Here is a 21479-nt window from a genome sequence, read left to right as displayed (position 1 = left end):
TTTATTAAAAATGTATGCTCCTTGAGGACTCCATGTGTTTCAGCTAATCTGAAGTAAATCTATTGGACTAAATCTATCAGCAATATGTTACCCTCTCTGTTCAAGGACCTGAGAGTGCCAGCCACTCAACGAGATATTTTCTGGAAAAGATCAGAAACCAACATATTTTCCTCCCATTAGCATGGATAAGATGTGCAGGAAAGCCTGAGAGATGAAATATTTTAACAGGAGTACGTGAATTCAAAAGGCAGCAGCACAGCCATCACTTATTTAAATGTTTAATGCTGAAAGAAGTTTTAGTGACGTCCTCTGTAAATCTTCATTTATTTTACTTAACCGGAAAACAAATATGCTTTATCCACAACTATTTTTATGTCGTTGATTAATAACTCGCTAAAAAAAAAAAAGGAACCATATAAATATGCAAGCAACACAGAGATATTATCTACATAACAGAATTACCATCAGGGTCAAAGGAGAAGGTATTTTTTCCTTCTATATCCACATTAAAGAGTACTTTATTCTGTCACCAGTGCTAAGCTCCTTTGACAGAAAAAAAAGCTACTTAAAAATATGCAGACACCCTGCATCTGGAAAGAGATTGAAAAGTCCTCCAAAAGGTTCACTAAGAGCCTTGCTATCACTGTTAAGGTAATTATTTCAGTATAAACCCTCCTTCATTTAAAAGATATATATATATATATATATATATATATATCAGTGCTGAATTTTGTTTTGTTTTTACAGTCTTGCCTTCTCTTTAGGGTAGTGATAGTGGAGTAGCTCTCTCCTGAGGAACTCAGAAATTATGATTACATGACAGGCTGGAATTAGCGAAGGGAGCTGTTCCTCTCTCTTTTCTCTTATTTTTGGGCCAGCCACGTTTTTCCTTCTCTTCTCCTCCCTCTTTTCGAAGTGCAACTACTCAAACATCAGCCATATGTACTGAAACCCTCCTTTTCTCCACCCACTTAACACCATCCCCACAACCTGGCCCATCGACATCCAGTAGCAGTTCCTTGGTAGGATGATTTTTAATCACTGTCTTGACTGGCAGCAAAAGGATTAAGCCATGGTCCATTCAAGAAGTAGCTTTAATACACATTAGCCAGCCCTCTGAACTGCTAACCTCTAAACCTCTTTCTTTTGCTCTCTAATCTGTATCTTAAAAAAAACTTTACTGATGGTTGTACTGTACTACACAGCTTTTCATCTAAACTTGGTTACAGAAATTGAATTAACTTCCACAGTGCTTTTCAAAAAACACAGTAGAATTTTCTTTTCTGAATTTAATAATGCAGGACTAGAAATAACCATTTTATAAAGAATTTATTTTTTCTTGCCTTTTTGACTTAAGGTCATATTTTAATTTATTCCAATATAAACTAATTTCAATCAATTAATTTACAGAGTAAATTTATAGTGCACCATTCCTGTTACAACTTTAGGATGGGTCAGAAGTAAACAGATGATTGAAGATGTTGATCAGAGTCAGCATCTTCTGAACATAACATAGTATCTTTATGGCCATCTGACCATTTGGCCAGATTCTGCTATGCTGATACCTTTAGTTAACCAGTGAAAATCACTTATACCTTAATGCTGTTCCTCCTACTGAGGATTTGTTTTCTAGCAGTACCAAAAACTTTGCTATTTGTAATGCAGAATAGTCTATCAGCTATGAGAATAAAGGCATTCCAGTGGGAAGGATCTGACCTTGTAAAATTTCAGCAAATGTTTGTGCTGTTTTAAAGAAAGCAATACACCGGATATTATTATTATTATTTTTAGAGCCAACTTTATTCTCCATGCCTCTTTTGCTACAGTACTGCCAGTGCCCCTTAAAATGGGTCTGTTCTTGTCATGCTCAGCACTGTGTTAAGTGTGAGATGGTGGTTTCATAAACAAGAAACTAAACTGAGACCGCTGAGGTCTTTTGATTGTCACCTAAATCAGATTACAACCTAAGCTTTTCAAAGGTGAATGAAAGACTGTAGACTAAACATCCAGCATCACTTACATTAACTCCCATAGGAGCAAAACATTTTGAACTCTTAGGAAGAAAAGAAATTTAATACTTCGTTTTCCTGTGTATTTATACCAGGATTCTATCATATGTGCAGAGACAGCATAGAGTGACCTTAACATAGCAGAGAAACTCTGCTCCACTTAACATTTATTGTAAGTTATTTTGAAATGCTGAAGTGCTTCTGCTCAAATGGAAAACATATATTACTAAGATCTATAGCTTTACATTATATTTGTGTTCAGGATTATGAAGTTACAAGAATTATCATTGCCTGGAAACCAAAGTACTAAAACATGATTCTGTATGACACGATTCCTGTCTTCCTGATAGTTTTATTATCAGGTCAAACAAAGCTTTATACTTGTCTTTAGGTGAAAGGTGGGCTGGACTTTTTGTACATAGTCAAGATGTGGTCAAGATGGTTTATAATTATAAACTATGTTAACGACTACAAGTTACTGTCAGACTGTCTTTATATATTACATCTTTTATTTTTAGGAAAACATTGATATAATGTGTGCATACAAGAAAAAAAGCAACAACAAAACAAAACACCAAACAACAACAAAAACACAGCATGAGAGATCCTTGAAATTACTCAACTATATTGTGAAAAATTGCAAATTCTGGTGACTGATGATAATACCAAGCACAAATTTCACTTCTATACTACAACAAAGTAAATCACATTATTCAGTTTTTATACCCGAGTAACAGGGAAAAGTATCTGACAATATGAAAAGAACTGTTCATATGTATGTCAGTGGAATTCAACTGCTAATGTTCTGAGAAGAGAATATTAGACATAAGACATCTGAGCCACTCAGTCTGTGAGTACTGGTAATTTATCAGCAGGATTTGTGTAACATCCCTCCCCCAAAACAGATGAATGAAAAACGTGTTCCACATACCTTCATGTTGCATCGGGAACATGGCTATCCCAACATCATATTTCAGATACAAAGCAAGACAGAGCTCAAAATAATATATAGGAGAGACAGGAGTATATAAAGCATTCAAAGCATAATACCCCAGCATCCACTTGAGATTCTTTGATAAATATCTTTCTTTACTTTGAGTCAGACCTGTACTCAAAGGGCCACAAGGGCTTAAAAAGAAGATTTGTTCTGTCTAGTCTGAAGATAAATATCGCCCTATAGTACCAGATGAAGTACACCAGTTCAGAGTTTTGGCGATGGATTGCTTATTTGGAAAAGACCTCTAGTCATTGAGTAGTACTTGTTCTCAGGACTAAACTTTTTTTTTTTCTTTTTTTTAAATCAATCTTTTAAAGCAGTCTCACATATACATGTCTATTCTATTACTACATGCCTGAAAGAATCAGGACCAAAGAGCCACAGTCTTGCTTTCAACCTATGCATTTCAGAAACAGACATTTCTCCATATTATAAAGGGACATATTAAAAATGATATAGTTTATTTTTATACTAAAAGATACAGTTTAAATGCAGGCAGTTTTTTTTTGTTTTTTTTTTTTTTATTTTCTTCCTTTTGTTTTGTTTTCTTTTTTTTTTCTTTTTTTTTTTTTTTCTGGTCAATATTACTGAGCCTCCCTTTAACTGTCAATCTGCCTTTCTTAAGTGCTTGGGGAGCAGAAAGAATTGTGTGATGGTACATGGCATCTGTAACAGACTGACTTTTCCAGGAGAACTTGTTTGTGAATTGGTTGACAGAGTGCTGCCAGAGAGAATAGTTCAAGTAAATATGCACCTCTTCCCATCACATCTGTAACAATACCATAAACACCCAGAAAGCTCACTCTTACCACTCTTACATGTACACAAGTCAGAAACAGGACTTAGAAGAATGACTTAAAAGTTAGTATTTTGTTACCTTTGACATAAAATATATTGAGATATTTTTTGAAGTGCCTCCTGGTCTTTGAGACATTCAGATTTCTACACTGCCACAAGAGCTCAACTCTTTCTGTGTGAAAGCCAAGCCTGCAAAAGTCACCCAACATCATGAGTGAGCATTGGCCTCACTGAGGGTGGGAGTTATCACAGCTGCACCTTTAGCAATTTGAAAGCTAAATTTCTCTGTGAGATAAAGATAGGGCTTATTGGGGCATCTGCACCGCCAATGACCATAATGTTGTCTCAGCTGTTGTTTCCTTGGTGAGAGAAAGAGTTTGATGCAGCAGGAAAAGAAACCTTGAAGGAGGCAAAGAGGAGAACCCCTGCATATTTTGTTAATTTGGTGTTTAACAACACTGTGTTTTCACCAGCCATCTCTGGAAGTAGTTCTGTATCAATGAGTCTGGGCACAACACTACAGACTGAAAACTGGACACAGGACCAATGGTGGTGGGTATTTCCAGGTGTATTTAAAGTTAGGATCTTGTGTGACAGCTGATCTTGGCAGTAAGGCTGGACTCCCAATGGGGAAGTGGTGGATAAATTGTCTGACACAAGTCACTGTCTTCTTTATTGAAGAAAATCTGGATTCAGAGACCTATCTTACCAAATAAATTGGGATCTTTGGTCTTCTGATGCAGTAGCCTGAACAGGTCTTGGAATTAATTCAGTTATGATATTGATTGATACAGAAGGGAAAACTGAAGGCAAATTTCATTTTTTCCCTTTCATAATGATATGAGGGCTTATAATGTCTTAGGTTTTCAAAAGGACATACAGGAATATGAATTTCTTATACATCCATTTTGTGTCTAATTTTTCAGAGAATGCTCGATACTCTTAAAAACAAACAAACAAACAAACAAACAAACCAAACCTCAGATCTATTTAATATATTACCGGTGGATCTTGAAAATACAGGATGTTCTCTCTGTCCGCTATCTTACATAAGCAAAAATGAAGTTGGGTCACATAGCCAGAAAAGAGCTCTTTGCACCTGTCCCCAGTGTGCCTTGACATATGCAATGCTCAGCATACAACAATTTCCTTCCTGAATCAGTTTCCCTGCTTTCATCTCCAAACTATTCAAGTACTCAGCTAAAAAGTCAGAATTTTATGGATATAATTCTTCTAAATGATAGCTCAACACTTTGAAGTTTGATTTTCTTCCTTACCAGCATTACACAACAGGCTTCATATTTTCCTGAAGTATAATTTTGTTTAAATACTAAAATAACAAGACCTTAATGGAACATAAGATGACTATATCACTCTAGGTAGCTCTTTGCTGTCAGCTATTCCATGCAGTCTTTACCATGCATGGCTCATTACACAGAAAACATTTTCAGTTTTCTTGTGGCTTAACCACAGACAGCCCATTTCATTTCTATGTGCTGTTCCTTCATGGATCATAACATCAGTCTTTTTATTTCCAGATTTTAAAGAAGCAAACTGTTAAACATATATATATATATATTGTATTATTGACATTAAATCACTACATTCAAACAGACAAACAAACCAGAATATATATGATGGTTGTCTGAACAGAGAACACTTGTTCATTTTTTTCTCATTTTCATGAATGCAGGAAAAGCATAAGTGTCATTTGGAGGCTTAAAAGAATGTATCATTCAAGCATAACTTGAGAAAATGTTTTGGCCATTGAAACTCAACAGCTATGGGCAACAAAAATTTCCCATGGATTTAAAATTCACAGAATTGGCAGACCTTTTGTAGAGGCAAGGGGTAAAGTTCATGCATTTCAGAGCTTCACTAACTCCAAGAAACAAGGGTGCCTTTATGTACTCCTGAGCTTTTCTATAGAAGAGATTCTTCCACTGTTTGCAGAGATAAGAAATAATACAACACAGATACAATACTCCCATAGTGTTGAGCAATATAGCCTCCTGAACACATTCATATGTTCAATCAACAAATATTCCCTACCTTTGGTTGAATTCTAACATTTCAACATTTTAACAATAAAAAGATGCCTACCACCTTGATGAAACACTAGCTTCCTTCTGCGGTTCTGCTCCCCGTAAGTTACAGAAAGAGGCAGCTCTGCTCAAAAGGGATGCCTGGGAAGAGGGAGCGAAGCCTGAATAATCAGGCCCCAACAGGGGTCTTGCAACAAAGCCCAGAGAGGAAGTTAAAAGGATTAGCAGTATAACACTTTTTAGCATTAGTACTCCTCCCTCAACCTGGCTCAAATGCATCTCTTTTACTAAGCCTACCCTTCATCATTTTTTCTGTGTTCAATATACCTAATATACACTCACGCACTAACTTAATCTCCACTCTTGAGGGCTAGTCACACCATTGTACCTTACGAGCGGTTTGAGTGTAGCTTGCTCATTAACTGTATCTGCATTTTTAACCTCATCACTCAGAAGGAGCCTGGTTTTGATAGCACTATTATGGAAATGAGTAGTTCAAATGCAGATGCTAATTCAGGGATACCTGTGCCTTTGCAAAATGGAAGCCGTGTGCTTGCTGTAGGTCTTCCCATTGATGCTTTAGTTCAGGTCATGAGAACATTTTCAAGCAGTCTTCCAATCCTCTCCATTTATTAAGATTTAGTTGACATTGCTGACTGATGCTGGAGCATGTAAAGTTTCATCCTCTCAGAGGAAATAACCCAGATGGGGAACTGTATGTGTGCACTTAATAATGAGTTTCAGCCACTAATGAATATTCAGTCTTCGTGCCTCAAATAGAAGGAGTACAATACAGGAGTTACATGTGTATAATGCGGATATTGGGTTCTCTGCACTGATTATTTCACTCTGCAGATCTGCTATTAACAAGCACTGCTGGACTGGTTAATGTGGACACAAGCACTGAGTATGCCAAACACCTCCAGGAAACTGAGGGTTCAGGAGTTGGCAAGTCTGGGAAGCAGGAAGAATGGGGCTTCAGAACCAGAGCATGTGGGAAAAGGTGAAGACATGGGAATGGGCATGGAAGACGCTGAAAGGATAGGGGATACTTAGGACTGTAGTCCTGGTTTGTGAAGTTAAAAATGGGTGGTAAGAAGTAGGTAACACTTGTTATAGGCTGAGATTCCTGCTAGGAGACCTGCAAGGTACAATACAGCTCTCAGCCCTATTAACATTCTGAATGGCAGAAATGTTTCCAAAATTAATTTCTTTGAAACAAATTTGCAAATTTGTGCCCTTGCTCAGTGCACCATGACTAAATATCATATAGTAGTTATGTAAAATGAACCATAGTATGAATTCTGCTGAAGTACCTGGCTGCTAGGAGACTGTGGCATCTCTCTGCTAACTTTAGTCAATCCTATCCTCTATAAAGGCTGAACTTCGCTGCAACAGACTGTATGTGTCTGGTAGTTAGATATACGTCGTATGAAAAATACAGAAAGACAATGTAAAGCAAGATTTTTCTGACTGTTCTATGCAGTCATCTTTGAACGGGATATAATTTATATCAGGGAAAACAAAGTCCACTCTAAATGATACTAAATTTTGATTCATCTGATGAGGTAGAGGTGTCCATAATAGAAGCCTACAGATGACTAGATCCTACTTATCCTGGGATCCTTTTATATTCAATAGGCATTTCAAGGAAGCAATTTACCTGAGTAGTTTGAGATGGCTTTATTACAAAAAGAATCATGTCCTGGAAGTACCATGGACTATACAAGGAGCCTCGAGCAAATGGGCTAAAATGTAGCTGTCCACATCATCTGTGTCTATATTGTGAGATGACTGGCACCAGAAGAGGGCAGTATATCCAGAAAATTTCCAGTTAAATTAGTACACTTCCTGGAAGGCACTCACACATGCATGGTTTAATTAAAATTAGAATGGCTCATTCTAATGGATTCTTGTAATATTTTCCATGGAATAAGATAAACTAACAAAAGAAGAAATGGGTCATTGAATTTCTTGCAAATGTGTAATTATATGCAAATGCTTATAAACTGGCTGTTTGAAACCTATGAAACACTACATTTGGATTACCTGTTGAAGTTGGTTTTAAAAGGTCATGTTTTTATAGGCAACATGGACTTTTGCTGTCTCATATAATCAATATTTGTTTTATTTAAAAAACAAACACACAAACAAACAACAACAACAAAGATTGAGGGACTGAGCACTGCAGATTGAGAGTTGGATTTAAAGGTAGAATGAAGTTTTCATAGTTTTCTTAAAAGTTCTCAGCCTACCAGAGATGCTTTTCAGCCATCATAGTCCCTCATGTTTTGGCAGACCTAGCTGAAACACTGTCAAAATACTTCTTCACTAAACCTGTCTTCTCAACAGAAAAGCTCAATATTATTTCCTTTATTCTGTATTGTTCTGCCTAGATCTAGCCTGTATTAAATAATAATAATAATAATAATAATAATAATAAATCTATTTAAAGCTTTACCAACACTTAAGTTAAATTGAGAATCCCACATAACATCAGGTGGATGTAGTTTTGTATGTCAATCCATATATTTTACAGATAGATACTATGATTAGTTATGCAAGATTTTGTTGGAAACAGCGTGATTCTGAAGGTCCACTTTTATATATCTCCTCTCTTGGTTGATGTAAATAATAAACCATGCATTTAGAATCTAAAACCTAATTAATAAGATAGGTCAGCTTGTTGTGTTCACTCAGGTATTTACAATTTTCAATCCATAGTTTTTTTTTACTCCAGATTTCACCTGCATCTATTACTAAGATTTCTTGGGGCAATTCCTGCTGCAGACAAAGTTGAACCATTCCATGATGCTTTCCACTCAGTTGCAGGAAGGCTTCCCTGACCGTCTGGGCACTTGGAGTTCCCTCCAAGCAGACAGGTACTAGAGGACTACCACCATAAAATGATTTAATCTGCATCCTCATCCTGAGGTGAATGGGGGAGATACAGTAGCTGACATGAAAGCAGAACTGGGCACCTGCTTCATACCTATGCCCGTGTCATTTAGATTGGGAGAGTTGGGAGGCACCACACAAACGAGAAGTGTAAGTCCTCAGTTACAGCATGAACATGTAGAGACATGAAATTGTAAAAGAGCCATGAACTGTCGCAGACCAGGCTTCCTGTCTCCATGTATTTGCATTTAGAACAAAAAGACAAACGTGAAAAATATTAAAAATACCAACCATGTACCAAATTTTTAACATGATGCTTTAAAACACATCCACATTTTAGCATAGTAAAACACCTGTGAATTACTTCATCCACTGAAATGAGATGCTCTGAATATTTGCAAAACATGATCAACACAACTTCTTTACATACTCAGAGTTACACCAATAGTACACCTAGAGTGTAGACAGAAATTTCCCAGGTCGGGAGATTTAGAGTATATTTTGTGGTGCAGTCCTCTTTAGCACAGATGTAGTCCACTTCCTGTTATGAGCTGCAATTTTCTCCCAGAGAATTTCTTGTTAGTGCAAGACACCAGCAATTTCTCTCTTTTGTTCTGAGTCATTTTAGAGGCTTTTATGGCTTTTGATCTTTTATACAATCTCACTTAAATATTTTATGAGATACTATGACTCATTTCTTTACTTGTGTAATCAGGTTTTGAAGAATGGATATTCTTTGTACCTTTTTGAACAACCGGGACATCATTGCTGGCATTAAGCAACTACACTAGATATTGCAATCAGTTCTTATCTACATACTACTAATGAATTTTGCATGCATTTTGAATTTCCTGGACAATCATGAAAGATAGCTGAACACAGCCCACTGCTGATCATAGATTGGAAGGAACCTGAAAGACCATCTAATTCCAACTACCTTGCCATGAGCAGGAACACCTCCCACTAGACCAGGTTGCCCAAAGCCCCATCCAACCTGGCCTTGAACACCTCCAGGGATGGGGCATCCACAGCTTCTCTGGGCAACCTGTTCCAGTGCCTCACCACCCTCTGAGTAAAGAACTTCTTCCTAAAGTCTAACCTAAATCTACCCTTTTTTACATTAAAGACATTCCTCCTTGTCCTATCACTACACTCCCTGACAAAGAGTCCCTTTCCAGCTTTCTTGGAAGCCCTCCTTTAGGTAGTGGAAGGCTGCTGTAAGGTCTCCCCAGAGCCTCCTCTTCTCCAGGCTGAACAATTCCAACTCCTCAGCCTGTCTTCATAGAGAGGTTCTCCATCCCTTTTTGTCATCTTCGTGGCCCTCCTCTGAACTCATTGTAAGAGGTCCATGTCCTTCTTATACTGGAGGCCCCAGAGCTGAATGCAGCCCTTCAGATGGTGTCTTACGAGAGCAGAGAAGAGGGGGAAATCACCTCCCTCAACCTCCTGGCCACACCTCTTTTGATGCGTCCCAGGATATGGTTGGCTTTCTGGGCTGCCAGTGCACATTGCCAGCTCATGTTGAGCTTTTCATCAACCAACAGCTCCAGGTCCTTCTCCTCAGGGCTAATCTCAATCTGTTCTCCACCCATCATGTATTTACGCTTGGCATTGCCCCGACCCAGGTACAAGGCCTTGCACTTGGCCGTGTTGAACTTCACAAGGTTTGCACAGGGCCACCTCTCAAGACAGTCAAGGTCCCTCTGGATGGCATTCCTTCCCTCCAGTGTGTCAACTGCGCCACACAACTTGGTGTCATTGGCAAACTTGCTAAGGGTGCACTCGATCCCACTGTTCATGTCAACGACAAAGATGTTAAACAGTGCTGTTTCCAATACTGCCTCTTGAGGAACACCACTTATTACTGATCTCCACTTGTACACTGAGCTGTTGACCACAACACTCTGAGTGTGACTATCCAGCCAATTCCTCACACACCAAGTGGTCCACCCACCAAATCCATGTCTCTCCAATTTAGATACAAGATGTCATGGGGGACAGCGTCAAATGCTTTCCAAAAGTCCAAGTAGAGATGTCAGTTTCTCTTTCCTATCCATCAGTGCTGTAAGCCCTTTGTAGAAGTTCATCAGATTTGTCAGTCATGATCTGCCCTTCGTGAAGCCTTGTTGGCTGTCATCAATCACTTCCTTATTTTCCATGTGCCTTAATATAGTCTCAGCATAGAAACCAACTGACCAGTAGTTCCCCAGGTCTTTCTTTTTTCCCTTTTTAAAAATAGGGGTTATGTTTCCCCTATTCCAGTTAGTGGGAACTTCACCAGACTGCCATGACTTCTCAAATATGATGGAAAGTCACTTAGCAACTTCATCTATCTGTTCCCTCAGGACCTGCAGATGCATCTCATCAAGTCCCATGGACTTTTATACCTGATGCCCTGTGCAACTTTCAAAGTCCTTTTTTCTTCACTTAGAACGGTATTTGCACGTTTGTCTGCATAGAGGTGTGATAACAGAGGATCATTACCCTGCCGTAAAAGCATAACAGGAAACATGGTACCTGCAACGTTTACTTTAGGATAGCTTAGCAAGATCCTAACTATAGCCAAGGCTAAGAATGTTTATCCACCATATTATGAGTTCTTCTCTTCTAGAATAGTTAAATTATAATAGCTATCCTGTGATTATAAAAAAGACCATATTATCATTAATGTAGTCAGAATAACTGATCAGATTAAGCATTTTGGAATACCGGAGACTTTCTGTTCAAAAATGAAACCCAAGCATTTTTATCTTCAATAAAATTAAAATATTTCATATTTTACATTTCGTAAAGTCTCTTTCCTATCATCTGGTCTGACACAATTTCACAATGAAATTAACTGGTTTAAAAATTAAAATGAATTCTTCACCTCCTGTTTTACCAGATGCTTTAATGCCAAAAAGTATTTCACTCTCATTCACAGATCATTGGAAATGCTTTAAAGCCTTTTTTTTTTTAAAAAGCAGTTCCATATTGAAAAGTTCATTTTCATCAAAATAGACATATCTTATGTTAGCTTGAATGAAATGTTTTAAGGAACATGTCAAAAGGAATGATTTTATTTAATTTTCTCATTTATTAATCACAAATATTTTTGTTTTCTATAGTATGTAGAAGAGCATATTTAGTGCTTTAATATAGTCAAAATAAAAATAATTGTTCAGTCCAAATGTATCCCAGAACAGAAATAGTTAACCATATTTTGGGGTTCTGTCATCTGAAAAATAAAAGAGTTTCACTGGACTGATTCATTCAGAAGGGTTATTTTGAGTTTTGTTGTTGTTGGTGGTGTTTTGTTGTTGTTGTTGTCGTTTTTGGAGGGAGCTGGGGAGACAAAAGCAATTAGTTACTTCTACGAAAGAGGGTGCCATTTTAAGAGAAACATATTCCACAAATACGCAGTATATAGGTCCACCCTGCAGTCATGAGCTGACTGCTAGGCCTTCTTAAATAATATCAATTCTTACTGCTTTTTGTGAAAGCAAATTTCAAGACATGAAGACATGGACAAAACATTCCATGTCCAGAGAAGGCATACAAAGCTGATGAAGGGTCTGGAACATAGGCCTTATGAGGAGTGGATGAGGGAACTGGGGTTGTTCATTCTGGAGAAGAGGAGGCTCGTGGGAGACCTTATTGCTCTCTACAGCTACCTGAAAGGAAGTTGTGCTGAGGTGGGAGTCAGTCTCTTCTCATAGATAACTACTGATAGGACAAGAGGGAATGGACTCAAGTTGTGCCAGGGGAGGTTCAGGTTGGAAATTAGGAGAAATTTCTTCTCAGGAAGAGTGGTTAGACATTGGAACAGGCTGCCCAGGGAGGTGGTGGAGTCACCATCCCTGGGGGTGTTTAAGAAAAGGTTGGACGTGGCGTTTAGGGACATGGTTTAGTAGGTAATATCAGTGGTAGGGGGACGGCTGGACTAGATGATCTTGGAAGTCTTTTCCAACCTTAATGATTCTATGAAAATATCTTCAAAGTCAGTATTATAATCCAAATTTTCCAGATAAAACCAAGAAACAATATTTTTTTTTCCCAAAGGCCTCCAGCATGTCATTGTCCATGTCTTCTTCATGATTAGCTGTTCATTTCAGCAAGATAGTGTAGAGTGGTCAAAAAAGGGATTGTTGTACTTGGAATCTCTTAGCAGCAGTACACCATAAAGTCATAGCTGCCCTGGACCATACCTTGGCTAGCAGTCTTCTGACGCTATTGACATACCAAGCATCCTGTCCTCCAACTCTCTACAGAAAAAAGTCTAGCCAACAGAATGTATTTTCATCAGTAACCAAAGGTATGATGTTAGGTCATCCTTTTTATCCATATGTAATCTTTAATGACATTTAAGGCTTCTTATACAATCCTGTCACCCTTGGGTATAAGTTGCAACAGCCATGGAAGTTGGTAGTTATTCCTAGTTTTTCTTAACCTCTTTCTCTTTCTCAAACTTCTAACTGAGAAATGAAGTAGTGTAGCATAGAGAGCCTCCTACTTTGTATAACAAATTGCACCAAAAGCCTTCCTACATTTCTTTTTTTTTTCTTCTAAATCTGACTCTTTCAACAACAACAAAATAGAAACAAATTGCTACAGTTTATCCATATGCCATTTTATGTCCTGTTTCTGAAACAAGAGTTGACAGGCCAACATATGTGACCAATAACTGCTATTCAGAGCTAAGCTCTGCAAATGGTGACTGACATGGAGCTGGGTATTCCATTAGCCAAGGGAGCTATCAATTATAGACCAACCAAAATAAACCCTGAAAAATTTCCTCTGGGTGTTAATTGTTCTGAGCATCATTCTTTCCTGCACACAAGGCAAATATTCTTGACCTTCAGATTTGGATAAAAAACACCCCTATTAGTTAACTAATTTGTCCATTATCACCTGAAGACATTCATAAGCCTTTCACCCTACACAAGAAAGAGAACAGAATATACAAACTTATATTGTAAATATGACTAAATCTCCAAGCTCTGCTAACTTGCTTGATTTGCTACAGTGCATATGCCATGCTAATTGTGCACAGTATATATCTGCATTAACATATATTCTTTAAATCTCTGATGTATAAGTCTCTGCTCAGCATTTTCAAATGAAACAGTCCATAGCAGGGAAAAAGAATTAAGTCAGTCATCTTTCAACTCTAAAATCTGTACTTACATCTGGCTTAAGTACAGCATTTTATAATATCTTCCCATAACAAATTTCTAACTGGTGTAAGATCTTCCATAATAATTTTTATTGAGATAATATATAAAAACATCAAATGCCTTTATCATAAAAACTAACATCTCCTGTATAACTGCAGTCATGAAATTCTGCGGGAAAAGTTTGGGTTTGCAGAGTAAGCATTTCCATATACTTACAAAATAAAGCATCATGATTTTGTTTTTCTGCCTACTAAAAGCCAGATTGTCACTTCTGTAGGGTAAGTCTTTGTTCACACAGTGGAATCATCACAGGGTCAGCAGAAGTAAGGGTCTTATCAGAGGAACGAAGCCTTTTTTTTAAAAGAGCCTTATAATAAACAATTTCCCAGAATTTCTTACATTGATGCTGCCCCATAATTCTGTATCACAGACTTCAAAAATGAAGAGGCATGTAGTTATTGGTACATTTGAGTTCTTAACTGATGATTTATAACTCCAGACCTCAAGTGCAAGTTTTCAGCACTTGGTAGTAAAAGATTTATTTACACACACTACCTAATGATCTCAGGATTAAAAAAGCCAAATTTTTTTTTGTTTTTTTTTTTTGTTTGTTTGTTTGTTTGTTTGTATTTGACCAGAAAACTAAGCCTTATACTTTGGATGGTTTTAGAGATGTCAAAAATTCAACACTCTAGAATATTGTCATATTTTTAACACCCATTTGAAAGAATAGCTTGCTAGGGAGATGGACATTCGGAGGATTTATAGGACAAAGCATCTTTGATCATCCCATTACAACTTCAGTGTAAAACATGGGGCCTGCAAAGGACAGTTATCATCAGAAATAGTCCTTCCAAGAAGAGACAGGCCAGGCAGTCTAATGGAGAAAGAATGGGAAACTACAGTTGCTGTTGTGTTTATTTCCTTTTGTATGCCTTCAGAAGTCTTCTTTATCTCCCTTAACGTTCTGGCTGCTTCCTTGCTTCTCTTTGCCTAGAAGTTTGTGAGCTATTCCTCTTTCTTGCCTCTCTGCTTGCCAAGGCAACTTCTGATTCTGTAACACTGAAAGTCCTGTTTTCATATTAATTCTCAAGGCTTTCAAACAAACTCCATTCTCAACTTCTATATAAATGTTTCTTCCTCAGCTTTCCTAATGCAATTTCAAGAAGAAAATATGGTGATCTTTCCTCTTTCTCCAGGCTCTTCTTGGTCTCCTCTCCCACATAGTTGTTTTCCCTCTGGGCCTCTCTCTGTCCATTTCTTTTGCACTTTATTTTCTGAATAACCTAGTCTAGTCTCAGGAATGTACCCTGGCATTTTAAAATACACTGCTGTCAAGAAAAATAGAAAACTGCTTCTGCTGTTAAATAGGCATAGCACAAACAGCCAGAGCTGCCCCTGCCTTTCTCTTTCTCTTCCTCTTTCTCCTCTCAAGTACCTTGAAAAGGCAAAACCCATTTAGTCATCCTCTGGAATAGTATCAACTAATGGCAAAAACATCATCCAAAAATGTTCAGAAAGCTTCACAATATTTTCAAGCTTAGGATTTTCAATGAATATTTCCAGTTTCAGTTCAACGATAGAAAGAAGCACTGCCAGCAGGCTAAGGGAGGTGATTCTCCCCCTCTACTCTGCTCTCACGAGACCCCACCTGGAGTACTGCACACAGATCCAGGGCCCTGAGCACAAGACCTGTTAGCGCTGATCCAGAGAAGGGCCATGAAGACGAACAGAGGGCTGGAGCACCTCTCCTATAAATACAGGCTGAGAAAGTTTGTGTTTAGCAGGGAGAAGGCTCCAGGAAGACCTTGTTGCAGCCTCTCAATACTTGAAGGGGTCTTATAAGAAAGATGGAGCAAGGCCTTTTTACCAGGGCCTGTAGTGACAGGACAAGGGGTCACCATTTTAAACTAAAAGAAGGCAGATTTATACTAGAAATAATGAAGAAATTCTGTACTATGAGGTTGGTGAGAAACAGGAATAGGTTGCCCAGAGAACCTACGGATGCCCCATCCCTGGGAGTGTTCAAGAACAAGTTGGATGGGGCTTTGGGCAACCTGGTTTAGTGGGAGGTGTGCCTGCCCATGGCAGGGGAGGGTGGAACTAGCTGAACTTTAAAAGACCCTTTCAACCCAAAGCATTTTATGATTCTACGTAAGGGAAGAGAAGATAAAAAATGTTTTCTTCTTGTTTATCGTGCTCAAATTGCCAGCTGCACTCTCACCAAGATAGGAGTCACAGGTTAGCAAAGCATACTTTCCAGATGAGGTTAAGAGCACATTTGAAAAGGAGGGGGATGGAGGTTGCATTTTGCCTCTTTCTTCAAGATACCTCTCTGCCCTCTGGTTTTACCCTACTGTTCCTGTGAACTCTAGTGTTGTCCAGATACCTAGGGAAGGCACAGGAATTTAAAGACAGAGTCCGAAAATCTCATGACAGGGAAGTGAGGAACAGTAATAGAAATTCTAAAGCAGGGACAGGGAGGGGGACAGTGAGGTTTGATCCAAAGAGGTGAAAAACACTGAACTAGTACAACAAATTACTGGAATTAGTCTGAAAACACAAGAGAAACTTAAGGAAAAAATCAACACCATCAATTATTCATCATTCTTGGTGCATACCTACCTCATCAACTCAAGATAAAAGGGGAAATAAAGTGCACTTCATTAGAAACCTGCTTTCTCTGGTAACAGTTTCCAGATTTTCTAGACCACAAAGACACAATCTGTCTTTCTAAAGTGAACTCCTCTATGATATTTACAGGTATAAATTCATAGAAACAGACAATAGAAAAATTCATGGAAATGAACAAGATCCATGACCTAATACCCCATAATTTCTAGTCCACAAAGATATATGATGCTTGAGAAATAACTAAAGCATTTTGTGGGTAATTATGCAATAACATCAAGCTAAAGAGGGAAAGTGTGTTTTTGTTTTGGTTTGGTTTTGTTATCTCAGCCGGGAAGCCTTTCTTGGAGGCTGTAAACTAAATTTCTTAACACAGCCTTCGCATAAACTTTAACAAAGATAAATATAATATCCTGTGCCTGGAGAGAAGTAATCCCAAGCAGCAGGACAGGCTGTGGACTGAAGAGCAGCTCTGCTGCAGGACCCAGGGATGGTGGCAGGCAGCAAGTTGAACACAAACCAGCAGTGAGCCCTGGCAGGAAAGGTAGCCAGCAGTGTCCCAGGCTGCATCAGCAAAAATACAGTCAGTAAACCAAGGGCTATTTCATTCCACTAGACTCATCTCAGACACACCTGAAATGCTGTGCCCAGTTTTGGTTCCCACAGCTGAAGCAGTTGGAAAGGGTCCAGTGGAGGGCCACCAGCTTGAGAACTTGACATAAGAAGAAAGGTTGGAGGGACTGGATTTGCTCAGCCTGGAGTAGAGAAAGCTCAGAGGAGATCTGATCATACTTCTCGAGCATCTAAAAAGTTAGTTAAAGAGCAGATGGAGACATTCTCTTCTCAAGGATGCCTGCTGACAGGACAAGAGGCAGTGGGCATGAGCTGCTTCAGAGGAACTTCTCTCTGGATATCAGAAAAAAAAATTCTTTCCCATGATATCAGTTGAATGTTGAAAAAGGCTCCCCAGATAAGTGGTGCAATCTGCTGTGTTAGAAATACTCAAGATTATTTGAATAAATTGCTGTAACGATCTATGTTGAAGAGAAAGTGGGACCAGCTAAACTCCAGGGTCTAATCTTGTCTTTTTTGCAAATCTCTATCTGTGCAGTCTTGCTAGCCATATGAATAATGTTGTCACTACCCTCTTTGTCACAATCGTCTTTTCCCTCAAGCAGATCTCTTCACACTGGGTTTCATATATTAAAAACACTAGGTATTTTCTTTTGAAATGGGATTGGCTTTTCCCAATCTTGCTACAGAAGCTACAGCAGTGCTGTATTTTATTACATTCTTCATTTCCCTCAGACTGTAAACTTGAAGGGGTAGCAGATGGGTTTTCTCATTTGCTTATAAACCACCACAGCCCTAGATGATCAGTGTACAAACACACATACACAACATTCATTACTCTACTCTGGGGATATGTGATATTTATTTCCAGTCCTTGCTAATCTTTCATAAGCAGTTTACACTTTATTTCTCTTTAAAAGGAGAAGAAGGATGGGAGGGATAAGCATACTTCTCCCATGACACTTTCTTTTGCAGTCAAGACATTCAAGGAGAGTTATATTATGGGAGGATTTTTTAACCTTCAGTAACAAGGCTTAATTAGGGATCAAGAGCAAATGCCATAGCAAAGAAGAGGCACCTCTGAACACTCACTCTTATTGGGATTTTGTTCCAATTAAGCTGGTTAACAAGGGACGCAAGAGCATTTGCATCTGAAGTATACTTAAAGACTTCAGAGATAGCTATTACAATTTAAAATTTTACTTGAACTGAAAAATTTGAGTAAGCGGGACCTTTTGAAGATTTGATGCCTTTGTGAAAAGATGGTAAGGAAACTGTACAGCTCTTACCTCATTAAAATATTTCAACACTGCAAGGAACAAGCTCATGCTGAAACTTAAGTACAGATTTCTTACAATTCAGGAAAAGACACATCAAAGTAAAAATCATTAAAAAAAAACAGGAAAGAAAGTCTCAGCTTGCTCTCACAGTGTCACCTGATCTGCTCAGTTTGTCACAAGGGTCACAATTGACTCACACACATACCTCTTGAATAACTACAATAACACAGTATTTTGAAGGGGGAATCCACTCCACCTCTGCAATCCTGACTTCAGCAGAAGCAAAATCAAGCTTCAGAGTTGGCCACTTTAGATCAAGCAAGTCTAAGAAGCAAAAGCAGTAACCTTGTAATAACTTTCAGTGGTAACACATCAGCAAGGGACATAGCTGTAAGTGGATAGGTAAAGCTGAGGATAAGACCTGTCTTTCTAGCACTAACCAGTATAATGTAATTGGCTGTAGCAGCAACATATTATTTTTCCACTAGAGCAAAGAACAGTAGCATTTAATCCTTTAGTTGATCCCTGACATACCACTAGTTGAGCCCTGGCAAATATAAAGTCTTGCCTTACAAGTCCAGATGGCAAGAGAAAAAAAAAAAATTAGTGTAAACGTAAATATGAAGGGAAGTCCTTGTGATTTTTTCAGGAGTAAAAGAAAAACTCAGTTTTTCCAAAAGAAGTACAGATGACTTCATATGAGACCTTAAATTTCAGAGGGAAACTGTGTGGCATGACTATCTTAATCCACTCTATTTTACATAAGCATCCAGGTAAGTTAATAATACTATTTTCTAGTCATGAAAAGCCTTCATGAGAAAGGTGTACATGGCTATATGAGTTAATATAGTCATTCTTTTTTTCAGAAACTTAATAAGCTTTACAGGCGAGAGGGACAAGATAAATTTCAGAATTTGTAGATATTCGTAGTGGCTAAAATCACTCCTTTTTATTGCAGAGAGGAAATATATAAAAGAGAATCCAGTTTCAGGAGGTTGTGTTTTGTACCATTTTTTCCCAGATCTCTAGAATTAGCCTGAAGGATCTTTTTAGAGAGTAGGTAAATATATATATAAAATATTAGGACAACACTGCAATGCAATGAGGATGTTAAATTGTTCCTCCAAGGAGATGACATAACTAATCCTGACATAATTTCCAAGCAGCAAAGCAAAACTAGGTCAAATCACATTGACCTATCTAACATAATAAGCCCCTTTTTTCAGATTTTTACAATGTAGACTGTGTCTGCAGGCATTAATGTCCTCTGTTATCAATGTATAGTCTTGTCACTCTGCTTTAATGTCTTATCACCATGTTGTGTTAATTAGACCAAAACAATATAGTGCACTTTTGAACTACTTAGCTCCCAGTTTGAAGTCTCTGCCTAATCTATACTTTTGAGGTTATCCAGCTAGAAATGAAGTCATTAACTCTTCAGAGTCACTTGTTTCAGTAGGTGCTACCAAGGTTGGTGGAATAGTGTAGCTTTGCATACAGGTCAAAATCTAAGCACTGTAAGTTGCATATTGTTTGTCTAACACAATGTCTGTCTGCATAGATAATGTCCATCAACTAGCAAAATGCACACCAATTTTGATACCACTTCACACCAGGCAGATCCCAGAAAAAGAGTGAGTATCATGTGTGCTTGGCTATCACATGTCCTTACTCTAGCATTTGTCCACGTGCAGTGCCCTGAGAGGGACAGCCCTTTTGCTTGTCCAGGACAGCCTTCCCTTCCTGTACTCTTATTGTTCCTCTACACATTAGATTTACAGCACACGTGTTTTGCAGTGAGACTATAAACAGAGTTGTGTAGGGGTCTGGCTACAGCCTCTCATGACTTCCAGAAAAAACTGAAACAGGAGAAGTGTCTGTGTGGCTGCCTCCAGAGCTAAGGTGGGACTGGAGAACGAAAGGCTGAGTGCTTGAGGACCCGACTTCCCAAGGAGCTGGAGCTCACTAGGAAGGAGTAAAGAAGCAGAGGCAGGAATTAGGCAGAACTTGGTGGTCCAGAAAGCAAAAGATGACAATGGGGTTTAACTCTCCCTGCAGAATATATGAATTTAGTAGTAAGGGCATAATCTTGGCGAAAAAAAAATAATAAACAACAACAAAAAACAATATGTTCCAGTGATAAAACAACACTTTCAAAGACTGCTTGGTGATGAAGAATACCATAAAATTGGAATACTGGCCATTCTTATGATAAAGTGTCTGGATCTGGAAACTCCAATTATAAATATGTAGACATGCAGTTGGGTATTTTTTTTTTCACTTCTTGTTCCTTTTTTTCTTTTTAATGCCTCTAATTACCTCTCAGGAAGAAAAATATAAATCAAAACCAAAAAAAAAAAAGGAGGATTCATGTTTCCATATGGGACAACTACTGGAGAGGAAAAAAAAAATAATAATTTTGTTTTGATTTCTCAGAGTTTTTTAGAAGAAAACACCAGGGCTCAGCTAAAGCTCATAATAGCTTATAAGAAAAAAATAAAAGGGGAAAACCCAGAGGTGGCTGGGGGGTCTCATCTGAGCAAACTCTTGCTCCTCTTGACTAAAAGTAGTGCATTGGTTATCTGGTATCAAAAATGAGCCCAAACTACTGCTCTGGTGAGGGGTGGGGGGGGTGGTCTTAGTGCTCCTGCTGTGGCTTCTCAATAATTAAATAGCTGGAGACCAAAAGGGGCAAGTTAATGCCATTAGTCATGAGCACCTGCTTGGGATGTAGAGCAGGTGCAGGACTGGGATTTCAGCCTGCATATCCCACAGAAGACTGCTGCCCCTGTGGGGGCAATCCTCCATTTAAATGGACCAAGAAAGTCTCTAGTACCCTGAAAAACTCCGTGACATAACAGAGAACTTTGTTTTTCCCAATTTTTGTTCCACACCGTGATGAAGCAGGCATCCAAGTGAGGTGGGCAGGCAATGCCACCAGCCTGCAGCCCAAGCAGTGCAGGGCAACCAGGGTGAAACACGACAGCCACCAGCATCGCCAGAGGCATGTGAAAGATGTTGGCCTCCCCACCTCAAAACACAGTACAATTGTCATAGCATCTCACCTGCTCCTTTCTGAGGCCATGAAATAC

The 21479-nt window shown here is 38.5% G+C and overlaps 1 protein-coding gene across 8 annotated transcripts in view; it reads right to left on the bottom strand.

Annotated features, from left to right (window-relative positions):
- Positions 1–21479, bottom strand: part of MID1 (midline 1) — a 251404-nt gene that overhangs the window by 127449 nt on the left and 102476 nt on the right. The window lies entirely within an intron of this gene.

Source organism: Anser brachyrhynchus (genome assembly GCF_964034855.1).
Source record: "Anser brachyrhynchus genome assembly, chromosome: 1".
Classification (NCBI taxonomy): domain Eukaryota; kingdom Metazoa; phylum Chordata; class Aves; order Anseriformes; family Anatidae; genus Anser; species Anser brachyrhynchus.
This window is presented reverse-complemented; position numbering and strand designations above follow the sequence as displayed.